This window comes from Trachymyrmex cornetzi, unplaced genomic scaffold, assembly GCF_001594075.2.
Source record: "Trachymyrmex cornetzi isolate Tcor2-1 unplaced genomic scaffold, Tcor1.1 scaffold67, whole genome shotgun sequence".
NCBI lineage: Eukaryota > Metazoa > Arthropoda > Insecta > Hymenoptera > Formicidae > Trachymyrmex > Trachymyrmex cornetzi.
The window spans coordinates 1540187-1554264 of NW_017299992.1; the positions used below are offsets into that span (position 1 = coordinate 1540187).

General features: G+C 35.0%; 1 protein-coding gene across 3 annotated transcripts in view; it reads right to left on the reverse strand.

The window, feature by feature from the left end:
• LOC108767356 (uncharacterized) overlaps positions 1–14078 on the reverse strand; it is a 160276-nt gene that overhangs the window by 11089 nt on the left and 135109 nt on the right. The window contains exon 1 of one of the 3 annotated variants that reach the window (XM_018517203.1): positions 9793–10703. The exons of 1 other annotated variant lie outside the window; for it this stretch is intronic. The gene's annotated coding sequence lies outside the window, so the exon portion shown is untranslated. Of the gene's footprint in view, positions 1–7979; positions 8001–9792; positions 10704–14078 lie in introns of those variants that run through there. One more of the 3 variants, XM_018517204.1, reaches the window with a different exon arrangement.

Consider the following 14078-nt stretch of genomic DNA (forward strand, 5'->3'; position numbering starts at 1 on the left):
TTGATCGGGTGGATCAATAATTTTTAGACAATATGAGCCGTGTAAGCAAATTTGATCTTCAAATAGAGACCATTCGCCTAGGAGATGAATGCAAAATGAATGAAGGGCAAACGAAGTGAAAACGAAATTATTAAAAAAATGCGTCAAGAAACAAATATATGTAAATGATATATGTGCAACCAGAATATCAAAAATGGGAAATAATATCGTCCGTATTAATATAATTTTAAATAATATTTACACTTGAAAATTAATGTAACGTGCTGCGTTTTATACATAACTGTTTTATACATAACTTTATATATATTTATAATATTAACAATTACATTTCGTTAAAATATATTCAATAAAATTAATGCCATTATGCTGTAATTGCCTTCGTTAATTAATTAATGGTATAAGACGCACATCATAATATCTTTTCTTTTAATTTATTTTAATTTACTTTTAACCTATGTTACCAATTATGTTATTTTAAAATTAATTTATTTTCATGATTAAATACATACAATTACGTAATTTCACGCTATGTGAATTTTTTGTAAATCGAAGAACAGGTGCATGTCGTTTACACGTGATGTATCAAACGTAAATAGCGGATTGCTAAATTAACTCTGACTGGAATATTTGCAGATACGAGTAGCAGATGCAGGTGTGCATTAGAAGACCGCTATCTTCGATTATTACTCTGTTAAAATTATAACGGATGTTTTCGATAACGTTACGTTATGCCCTCGGACGATGTACCTATATCAACTCGGTAAGTTCCGATCGATGGATAAACTAGCGACTAAAAATATTCAAAAATTTTTACAATAAATGTGTATAATAATATATATTATTAAAATTAACAATAAAATTAATAGAGCGTTTATTTTTTACGACTTTTACACCACATTTTTGTATTCGCATTCGCAAAAGTACTTTTCCATATCATGATAGAGAAAACTTTTGGAAAACTTGCAATATAAACTGCCGACCAAGTAATGAGCTTAAATGGGGATTAATACGTTAATTAAGTTATATTCCATTCAAGTAATAACGACTCGTCTCTAGTAATACCTCTCTCTCAGGTTTGCGGAAACCTCTCTGATGATTTATCTCCCCATTCTGGATAATCTTCGTTGAGATAGCTTAGTTCTTTGAAGGAAGACTTCTATGCTCAATAACCATTAACTACTGTCGAGATTTTGTAAATATTGGAGCGGCATAACCCATGTTATCGAATACGTGACATCGAGCTAGATTTTCCTTTTGCGATACTGTAAACTTTAGTGGATATCGGATCTCGTGTACCACGTCTTTCATTCTGCGTCGACGTGAGTGCACGTTAAAATTATCACTTAAAATAATCTTGCTATATTTGCAACGTAAGTTCTTGCAACAAATTGTCTCTTAACATAAAATACAGCAATTACAGCAATTTATTCACGTGTATTGAATAAATATCGAGCTGCAGAGAAGAATATGTAAAATTATATAATATATATTATATAAAGTGCGTGTTTCTAATACTTTAATCTTTTACTTATAGTAAGTACTTATATCTTGCTTGAGCAATTCGGAAGAATTGTTCCTAAGAGAACATGGATCGATGATTTTTTAGTTATAAATTACTAAAGAAGGTCAATTATTGTGATTCGAAGGCATAATAAAAGTAACATGATATACTGCGCAATTGTATGGAAATGATAAGCCAATTGTATGGAAATTTATTCAAACATTATTTTAAAAGATTGAATGGTTAATTAAAGTCGTATTAAAGACAAAAATATTACTCCGCAATATACTGTGTATCAAATCAAAATTAATAGCATTAAATTCGTTGATCTCATTTCAGAAATTTTGCACAAGTAATAAATGAACAAAACATATAAGATTAAAACTATGTTTATTTATTATTTGTGCCTTCTTCTTGTAATACAATATTTTATCGTATTTTGATTAGAAAATATTCATTCTTTAAGATACACTTTTTTAAAAATAAACACGCATGAGAGAGAGAGAATATCTGCAAAACTAGAACAAAAGAAGCATTCGTTTTATCTAGTTTAAAGCATTTCCTCGTTGCATGCATCTTCATGCGTAGGAAAAGTATCGTGATAGTTCGCGTGTGAGACGGTTTTATGGGACCAGGAAAATTCGAGCGCCGGCTGATGTACTCTTAATAAATCTATGTAATAATTCAGCACGCTAGCGATCTCGCAGTAATACGCTGCAGCAGACCTGTAATTCATACTTGCGATCAGGGAAATTGAATTTGCGCAGGGAACGAGGAAGTTTGACAAAGAGACCTTCGTGAATTGCTACGATTCATAACCAGGACTATCTGCCGATAACGTGGCCAGCAACGTTACACAGCGGTAAAATTTATTAGAATGACAGGTGATGGTGGAGGCGAAGATGGCAGCTTGGCATGCTCCGATATTGTATATAATGTTGAGATGTTTGGTCGTAGTCATAAAAGATTCTTGCCATTTATCTTTTAACTAAGCAGATGGAATTACATTTGGCATACGCCACGCAGGTGGATATTCTATTCTACATGTGTACGTATATGTATGGAGTGTTCCTTGAGAGCTTTGACATCATATATTCAAAAACAAGAAGTATTACCAACTTTATAAAAATAAAAGTAAATTAAAAATAAAAGTAAATTAAAAAAATCTTTATTTATAAAATTTCAACTTTTGATAGATCGAAGTGTTTCTGCACGATTTCATCGTACGATTTTGTTTTTTTTTTTTAGTTATGATAACATTGATTTTGATTTAGTTTTCTCTTATAATAACTGGGAGCAAGTAAATAACCAAAGTCATTACAATCTCAGCAGTAAAATAGCTTTCAGGAAACCCTCTGTAAGAGGAAAACGTTTCTCCACTGTGAAAGGGATTAGAGCGTAATATCATTCGTTACGGTCCTTCAGAATGCATTCTGCTCTCGTTAGAAACGTAGAAAAATTTAAGCCGTAATAACGCCGATGAAGTACGCGCTTCGATTCCCACTGCATTACACGGAATGGAATGGGAGCGAAAGCGAAGAACACATTGGTGAAGCCGAAAATCGTAACTTTATGCATCGGCAACATAACCGCAATTTCTCAAGGGTGAAATATAATTTCTGCCAAGATAATTCGTACTCGTCCCCTCTCCATACGTATATCGTGAAAATAAGCAGCTGTCGCCCCGATATGTGGCGTCGCCGCGTTGGTCTGCCCAAAATTGGTGTAATTCCGACCACCCTATCGTCCGGAAATGATAGCATCTGCCGAATACGCCTGCAACCGTTACGAGATTTTATAGGACAGATATGCCTGTGTTACAAGACACGTTGCATGATGTCTGTACGTAGAACAGGATGTAAATTTGTCTTCACGTAAAGTCAGCCATACGTCACTGTCTCTGCCATCTATGAATCATTCCGCAATAATATGTGCAATCATACCTTTTCCGGTGATTCTTATAAAACTCGCACGAAACGTCTGAAAAACTATACATTTTATTGATATCAATGATATATTACAATATTAATTTTTACGTGATTATTAGGTGTAACACTGCTATAATCCGGCAGTCACATATTCTTTTTCTTTCAAGAAGTTTTCTTTATATGTTAATTTCTTATTGTTAGATACCTTTTAAAATAAAGATTTAATTGCTTCTTTTTCAATAATACAACTAAGTAATTTAATAAACCAAATGACTCTAGGAAAATAACATGCTGTTTGCAATAAACATTCATTGAGATAATGAAGAAATGTACAAGATCCAAAATGAAATTACCTCAATGATGATTTTGAAGTTTCAAACAAAACAACATTGCAATATCGAAGGGACAGTCACTCTACGGTTGCAGTTGAACTATTAGTACCTCGTGCTTATTAGCGAGAGTAAACATCAGTGAGTTACGAGAGTCAATTTACCAATATTACCAGTAGTTGGTTAAGAGCAAATACTAAGGTAAGGTAACTAGTCAAGGAAACTAGAAGACACACCTCCCTAAAAATCAATCATTAGAAGCTAATCTAAACAAAACTGCATAGTGAGATATAAAAAAAAATTGATAAATAAAGCAAAAGTCTAAAAAGTAAGTGGTTTCATTAAAAATCTCGTAAAAAACCCATCCAAAAAGATATTCTTTCTGGATTTTTATATTATTATAATACATAGATACATGTATTAATACTACAACAATATTAGTCCAATAATCGGGAATCACTGGATTGATATTATAGACAGAATAGATAGAAAATTAAACTTAAATAGTCTTTCATTCCACCAAGAATTAAATCGTTTTTGATAATTTGTCAAAGAGATCGTAAATGAAGAGTGCGCGTACATTCTTCATAGGCATCGTGTATAAGACACCATATAAAAGCTTCAGCATTCGGCTAACACATCTCGTAAGATTAAAGGGTAGAAATCTGGTATAAAGGATAAACCTCGTAAAGGGTAGAAATGTGGTCACCGTCGTGCAGCACACCGAAGTGCATTTTAGCTTTAACGGATCCGCCCGCCGGAAACGACAAGTACGGTCCACTTACGGTGCTGTCTGGTCTGGTTTATATAGACACTGTCCACGAAACCGTAAAGGTGCGTTTGCACTATGCGGGCTCTAACGAATGAAGGAGACGGTCTTAATTTAGGTACTAAATTAACGATTGACGTTCCTCACATCAAACGCGTAAATCGCGGAAGAAGGATGCGGGGGCTGTAACTTGAAAGACTGTAAAAGCTATAAAACATCTAGAGAGCTCCGGGGAAATTGAGAGAAAGTCAAGGAACTTCCGAACTTTTTGCTTATGTACTGCAATTTTTATAGCGCTCAATCGAATTTATTCCATCGTCGTTCTGCTCTTCTAGTTGCATTTACATAGAATATAAAATTATGACTTTTGTTATAATCTATAAATATATATATATACTTATTTATAAATAATTAGAAAATATATTTTTCAGTAGATATACGAGATGGTTTTGCTAAAGTATCAAAAAATTTAGATAAATGTAGAATTAAAAATAATTCTGTTGGACCATCAAAAATAATTGCTAGAATATCAAGACTTTTTGCAACATTGCTTATCACACTTGAGATTTCTACGTAATTATTTCGATGGTTCGACAAAATTATTTTCAGGTCTGTATACAGCTAAGTTTTTAGATACTTCAGCAAAATCATTTTTTCCGTGTGTAGATATATACAGAGATGACTCTTGCAGCATGCCGATCTAAATTTCACAAAATTCGATTCAGCTCCATTTTTAATAAAAATGTATTTCGTAGAAACGCTCCCTAAGCGCACCATCGCTACGACGGACACAAAAGAAGGCGATCGCACCACGACGCAACGCCTTGACTTATCGCGCGTGGCGACCGGGATCAGGCTCATATCCGGTCCCTGCCATATGCATTGCTTATTCACCTGCGTCACCTTTGCGAACGGTCACGTCTCGTCTGGGTTTCGCATCCCTTTCCCCTTCCCCGAACCCTTCCAACCATTAAATGAGCGGACAAACAATTGGGTTAGAGTCTGCCCTAACCCGATGTTAACCCTTTTACAAATACCGGGCGATCGAACAGTAGGGTATATACCCGTACCTGCGAACACACTAACTGAAACAATGGAACCAATGAGATTGGCTTTTCGCCGATATGGCCTACGGCACGCGTTATCCATTGTTTCGCTACACATATACACATACACACGTAGACGAATACATGCACCGAAAAAGCAATGCACAAAAAACATCGTGTTACGTGTTCGCGATTTCTTTAAACTAGTCCCGATGCCACAGGTTAAAAATCTGTATAAATGAATTTATGAGACCTAGCACAAAAATGGTGACGTAAACCACATTTTTTTGCATCGAAAAATAAAATTGTTCTTTTATTCTATATAATAAAATTTAGCTTACATTTTTATTGTATTTTTCTTTTTTAGTTCCATAAGAAAAAGAATTTATCTGCTATCAAGATACAAATTAATGTAATTATTCGAGTATAATCAAATTTGTATTAAACAAATTTATATAAAATATTAACTTTTAGTGATATATTGTAGCCATTTAAAAGCATAATAATTATTTTTTTTACTGTTGAAAATAAATTGACAAAAGATAAGTCATACAATTAATTTATATTTTCTGGAGAGAGCGAGAGAGAGAGAGGACTAATTTTCAAAAAAATAATTAAGAATAATTAATTTGCGTTCTGTCGGTAAACAAATCAACACGGTATTAGCAGGAACAATAATTTGCTAAACAATACCAGACAGAACATTGTTAACAAATCCTGTGATCCTATTGGAAGTGACCACACGCCGATCTATGCAATGGCCAATTTTCATTACGATGCGGTAATACATTTCGACTGCCATTTAGGCTGTGTTTGAGTCTCGGCCAATTATACCCTGCTTGTGTGCAATCAACAGAAATCAATAATACCTTGTCATAATATCGACCTCCAGTTATATACGTACACCTTCGGTGTAGAGTTAGTCGAGATGATTGTGATACCGGGATAAACGTGACGTCGCCTCGCTTGTTTCCAATAATGAAATAAACGAACACATTAACAAATTATTAAAGTAGAATATTAATTTAATTAGATAAAAAAAAGACACGCAGTTCTGTCTCGCCGTTATCGGTTATTACTGTTACTCGCTTTCGGGACAGTCGATCAACATGTTTATCAATTTGCAGAAGGGGGACCTAATATCGACTTCATTAATTAATGCGTTATGATAGATGACATTTCCTGCATCGCGCCAATCGGTCGGATCGCCGCGCGATCGCTCTTAACAGTTTACTAAATTAATTTGTCTAATTAATCGTCCCGTTCGTGCACGATCGTCGTAATTAGCAGGGTGTGCGAATTGCTGGCCGCCGGCGCGGGCAAGGGCTCTGTGGATAATTTACCGAGTCATTTCGATGGCTCGTAGTAGTTTAATATGGACCGATGCCTGATTGCGAGGGGCATATTAACGGGTTATTAGCCAGAACGCGATAAAGGCGCGGCCTAACGCGCAAATTGCTCGTTCGCGTGTCGCTGGTCAGTACTCTCATAAGCAGAGGAGGAAAAAATGGAAGAGAAAAAACGATGCACACATAAAGAAGGATTAATTATACACAAAGACAAGCGTGCGAATGAATTAACTCGTCGAAATAAATCTTCGCTACGTTTCGTGATACCGGCGTGATCTCGACCAAATCGGTAATTAATAGCGCGAGATCTTGCGTTGAATGTTGGCATTTCACATACACAAACTAACGGAAGATTTAAATTGTAACTCTTCGTCTGCAATCTTCGTTGGAACAAGCAAAATTTCACTCCGGAATAAAGGGAACAAAGTCCGGTTCCTCCTTCTAAGGTAATCTAAGAGAAAACTATTTGGTAATAAAGATGTTGAAAAGTAACTCTTAATTTTTTCATATTTTTTTTAAAGTTTAGAATAGTTAAAAAAAACTTGGGTTGGACAGAAAGACGCAAATTGCAAAACAGAGGAAGTAAAAATATGGATGTAAACAGAAGGTTAAGAATCGGGTTCTTCTATTTGCGATGGAATTTGAACTTGTGCATAGAGAAAGCTTCGGTAAAATCACGAAAGGACTAGATATTTCCATTAGCTGGCTAGTATTTATTTATTTATCCGGAGTTTGGTTGCAGAGGAAGTATAGTTTCCAACAAACAAACAAATAAACTTACAACTACCCGCGCTTTCTAACTACCTTCTTTCTCCCTTCCACGTAATGGCAACACCTCTGGTTCTTTAGATCCTTCAACTGTAATCGCCTTATTTCGCGCCACTGACAATATCCCTTACGATTGCTCCGGACAGTAAGAAGAGTTAACTAACCAGCAGAGTTGGTGTAACTAGTTGTAGGAGAACACGTGACCGTTGTGCGAGCAATGCTAACCCAGCACAGCGCTATCGTTGAACTAATCAGTGTTTAATTTACGGTTCTGGATCCGTAATCATACCTGATGTGTAACTTCTTGTCAGTTTACGGGCGGAATCGGATTCGTATGTTCCGCAACGTGTGGCAACAAGTTCAAATGACTTTGAAAGGCCGGTAAATTGGCTACTTGCTGCAACGTTGAGATTCAGCAATACGATTTGTATTTTAACGATATATATACATACGAATATTTATCAAGGCGTAATTTGTTATAAGCTCCGAATAATCTATATTTTTTTTCTATATATATCCTTTGAATAAATCTTACTTATTTCGAAGATTGCAAATAATATTATGGAACAATCTTACATTTAGTTAAATTATTTTACAAATGCGATTTCAAACTTGTCTTTGTATCTTAAATTATATTTTATACCAATCTTCAAAATAAGTAAGACTCGTTTAAAAAAAAATATATATTATATATATATATAGAAAAAAAAGAATATCACTCGTGATGACAAAAACGTCGTTAGTCAGCGTAAGGCACTATTTTTCTAGCGATCGGAAATTAAACTCGCCGCATTCAACCCGGAAAATAAGAGCGCGACCAGTCGTTCGTATTACCGCAGAAATTAAGCGCCGCTCGCAACAATATCCACCGCAACTCCGCACATTGTCGTTTGTTCGCGAAACACACGCGAAAACGATCGGTTCGACCGCATACAGGGCTTTGCAATTATCGCGTCCTTTGTCGCACGCGCCACGGCGGACAAAGGAAACGCAGAAGAAATATCGCTGCGGGCGGAGCGCGCGGTAACGGAAATTATGATGCTCGCTTTCAGCGATTGGCGAATTAACAGCAGCGGCGGGAGATAGAGGGGAAAACATCGTCCACATCGGCGTTATATCCTCCCCGGAAAAAAAAAAATATAAAAAAGTGAATGGCTTGCGTTTTTATTGAGCCGAGTGCTCGTAAGTTACGAGAGGAACGCTTGTCGATATCGCTCAACGATTGCAAAAAGGACACTCGACCATTCGACGTTGACTACATATATCTTGGAAAAATAGGTACTCCTTCTGCCAAAGCAGTGATATTTTCATTGTGCTATTTGTGACAAATGCTATTAATAATACCGGAATGCATATGTTCTTTCTTTTTTTGACAGATTCACCCGCGAGAAAATTTATCGCAATATTATTTTCGTTTGCTTTGTACAATGAGATTAAATCGGATTTTAAATGAAAATCTTACGTTCGTTGTCGAATCCTCTTTTCATTATAATTTATTTAATAATTTATCCTCGTAACTAAATCTTCTGGTCAACAGAAGGCCGTTACTCTTACCCGATCATTGAACTTTCTCTGCTTTCATCTCTAATCCGATTCAATCTCCAAGCCCATTTATCTGACCCTGCTATATATCGTGATCATAATATGATTACGATACAGAATGTTCAGACAGATGTTACACACAAGCTATATTTATGGTATCTTTGATCAATATGGGATCATTTTCTTTTTAACAAAAACGTTAGGATATTACACATCAAAGATACATAAAAAAATTATAGCTAATAGATCACTTAAAATCTAATAACAGATCTTCAAAATCTTATCAATGTTTGCGTGACGCGAATACATATATAATCAAATAATTCGTTAAATTTTAATTAGACTTTATTTTGTATTATTTCTTAATTCAGTTAGCTGTCTGAAGATTACAACAGACGCGAAAAAATGCGGCGTCAAAAGGGATTATTGTATAAGCATCTAATCCGAATGACACACAAAGATTCCATTCCATCCACAAGGAGTGATGCAGCCCTTATATATATATATTATACGTGTGAATGCATGCGTAAAATTCGCGCGAGCGTACCGCTGGGATTTACCTTCTTCTGTACTCGTGTTAGCGGCGAGACGGTGCCTCGACATGATTTGTCGCACCCTGCGCGAACGAAAAAGCAGATTGACGCCTCGTCGCATTACAATTCTCTCCCTCCTCTTCCCTCCCTCCGTCGGGCTATGCTATATCCGCCGGGCATCGCTCGACAGATAAAACATCATTTATTATCAGAGCGCGTCGACCTCGACCTCACGGCGCCCTCCACGCCGCGCCGGGAGAATGCATCGACGATCGGGACGATTTTTTTCGTTCACAAAGGGCGCGCCGTGTGCGAGCATCTTCGCCGAGTACCTCTCCACCGACGACGAAGACGAACGCGCGATGATTCAAGGGAGAGAAAATTTTGCAAAGGATATCCCCGAGGTTCTTGGATTTATATACGCGTCCGTGCGTGACAGTGTGTGCACGAGCAATATTACACACAATCGCGAGGACAGGCTTGAAAAAATCAGCGATGGATTTATGCATACATTTACTCTCGAATTTACTCCGAAACTCTAATGACGTCCTCTTGTAACAAGTCATTTAGATTCACTCGCGATATACAAAATAAAAGAGACAGATTTAAAAACCTTAATGCTGGATGCTCTTTTCATTCGGTGTTGACGCAAGTCAACGCAAGTGTCGGTCTTCTATCTTTGCTACCATTTGTTACTCCCTGAATATTAAGAAAAATAGAATGATGCTTGCGTCGACTTGTGGATACTTTGTGTCACCAAATGGAAAGCATATCCACTGCAAGTCTAAATGTGTGAAAAGTGACTTCGATATATGTGTTATTTAGTTTTTCCTGTAAAACTTTATTACACTGTACATGTTTAAATGTGTATAGTTTGTTATTTTTACATGGGAAACTAATCATACATATATTGAAGTCACTTTTTACGTAGATTACATCTACACGACTCGATTTATGCCGAAGTTATAACATCGATGTTATGAAATTGGCCAATCATAGTCATTCCATTCTTCAGAGGAATAGCTATGATTGGTCAATTTCATAACATCGATGTTATAACTTCGGCGTAAATCGAGCCGTGTAGACGTAGTCATACTTGCATTTTGCGGTGAAAAAACATGTCTTAAAGTATAACTTACTTAAATATCAATTTGTATGTTCTTAGAGAGTTTGCCCTAATAAACGCTTAATTTATTTGTTTATTCAAAATAAATATTCTAAAGAATCGCAATAGTATAATTTATGAGTAAATAATACATTCCGTTTTCATCAAAATAGGGCTTTCATTTTATTCGTTCAGATTTGTCTCTTGATTGAGCTTCTGAGTTTTTTTTCTGTCGCTTTTCTCATTGTAATCGAGAGAGAGGAGAGATAGGTATGGTTTAATCAAATGTTGCTATCGCGGTTATACGCTTGACAGGTTTAAGCCTAAATCCACCACTGAACAGTTAATACGATCGTTGCTGCAGAAATGAAAAGCAAAGAGACAGAAACGAAGCATGAAACGAGAGTGGATGAAAGGACGGATAACGAGAATTAAACATCGAGAGATTCCCGTGCCAAGTGCCGTTCACTTTTACGGTCGTCAATCGATGACTCTTGCCGCCACTCGTTTGCAAGCAAGCGAGGCGACATACGCGACGCGTATATGATGTGATCCGTATCCACGGCCTAGTGCCAATTAATCCTTTTGTACGGCCGTTCTCTCCCGAAACCTGTTTCTCGTGCTCGACGGTTGGTTTGTGCTTCCCTTGGATCGCGCGCGTCGGTGTCTGTTGAGAGGAATTCGGCGAGTGAGATGCACTTCTTTAACCCTTCTGATGCACTCTCGACAGTAGAAATTTTCGTATCGTTAAGCTTTTATAAAAAAATATAGACTTACTACTGTATTGAAATTTAATTATCAGATTAAATTAAGTTATACAATTTTTAGAAAAGCGAAAATTGTGCATCAGAAGATTATTAAAACCGAAATAATTATTTTGGCAATCAGAGGAGTAGCCAGAGATTAAGCTTGGAATCAAATCATCAGGATTTTATGTTATTAATGTATTAAAAATAATTTCGTATCAAAAAGACTTTGTGTATATATGAAAAAAATAAGCAAATAATTTTTTAATTTACTCCTGTAATAAATATGCACATATGCCGGATATTTCAATTTTTGAAAATTATTTTTAAAATCCTTTTCTTTTTCAAATTACAGTTTTTTAAATCATAAGAATAAAAATAATATTAGTGTTTAAATCGTAAATAAAATATTTGTTCTTTATTTAATTTCAGACGCATTTTAAATTTTGACGAAGATATGTTATTAAAAAAATATTTTATTTTAAGCTATAAAAAATATAATTTTTGATAAGGAAATATCATATTTAGATTAATCAAAGATTTCAATTAATATAAACTAAATAAAATAAGATGTCACAGAGACCTGAAATATGTATAGAAATAAATGATATTTTATTTTATTCCTTATTTACGTATCAGTAATAAAACGTAAAATCATGAAGCTACATGTATCTTAATACATTTCTTTTTTCCTGGCTACGTCCATATTTCAAACGGTAATTAAATCTGTAATACTCATTCAGCCCTTGAACAATATAAGTATTACGGTTGCAAATCGTGAAAGAGAGTTCTTAAAGTTTTTCACTATTTAGAGAGCGACTTTCGTTTTCTTTTTCATGCACACGAAATAAGACGCCCTTCTCATAAATAGAATTACCAACACCCAGGCCTGCTTAGCATTAATTTCGTCCCGAGATTTTTCAAGCTCCGTTCCAAGTACGATTCTAATACGGCTTGAATAAGAGAGGAGTTCAACTGGATCGCACTTCTCAAATCTTCAGATTGCGAATCCGTTGCTAACTCTTTGACAACCGACGGGAGCAATCTTTCAGTTCTTTCTTTTTTTGGTCTCATTCTCTTAACTCAGACGACGGGGTTTCTGCACTGGGCGCGGGCTAATGACCGCGTGACTTCTTACATCGGAGGTTCTGGTGAAGGAGATGAATAGTCAATTCGGCAATAAATCAGCCCACCGTTGCTCGTAAGTTCCCATTTACACTCTCCTTTGTTGTAGCGTCCGCGAGCCACAAAACAGGCGTGGCGTGAGATGCATATTCGTGTTCGTACCGCGGCGAGATCGTGGAATGTATTGTGGCGCTATTTTGCATGTCGGACCAACGCTTAATTAGCGATTAACGAAGCGGAATGAAAAAATGATAATAGTACGCTAAAATTACAATTACCTGCCGAGATTTCGTCGAAAAATGGAATTGAAGCGAAAAATATCGAAACGATCAACGATCTCTTTATTAAATTTTTTCAAAAGGCACGAGATTCATTTCAATAAAATGTAATATTTCTAAAATATTTTTACGTTAATTCTTATCGCTAAATTTTGTTATTAATATATTTTGATTAATCATTATTAATAAAATATGCGTACAATTTATAATAATAATTTATATCTCTTTATAATTCATTTAAAGAATAAGAAATTGGACAACAATTGTATATAAATTTTTTATTTACTGATATTATTTTAACTTAGATTTGTTTATCAGTTTCTATATAATTATATCTATAACAATGAAAAGAGGAAAATGTAGCGTAGACTATTCATCAAACACCATTCTCTTAGTCTGGCTAAAAAAATTAGCGATATGTCCACGTCGATCGTCAAAGAGTTAATTTGTTAATTATACAGCCACGTAGCTGTGCCAAATTATAAACAAAAGTTGAAAGTCCATTATTAGTAATAGTCATGATAAATACCTTCATTACATTTATTTAGACATCTTTTGAAAATGTAACACGCAACACAGGTTTTCATAATTTGCATTTTGTATATTTATTTCTATGTAACAAATATTATTACCAATATTATTTAATACAATTACAAGAAGAGTATCAATGAAAGAGAAATATCAAAGAATTATGATGAATTTGTTGCACAATTTTATAATTCTTTTTTCATTAATTTTATTATTTTATGCTTTACCAAAAATATATAAATTTCCAAACTACACGTACAATCATATCTTGCTTTCTCATAATATTCCAATATTTCCTACATGTGAATTGATATTTTCAATATATATAAAAAAAATAGCTTTAAGACTAATATCAAAGAAAAACAGAACACGTCGGTTTGCCACATTTAGCAAGTCATTCAACAAAACATTCATCGTAATCATTCTTTTACTGCCGCTCCTCTTTTATGTATTCTAAAAAATATGGGTGTACCATGGATTTAACACTATGCGGTATCTATATAATTTTCATCCTGTTGGGGTTAATATTAA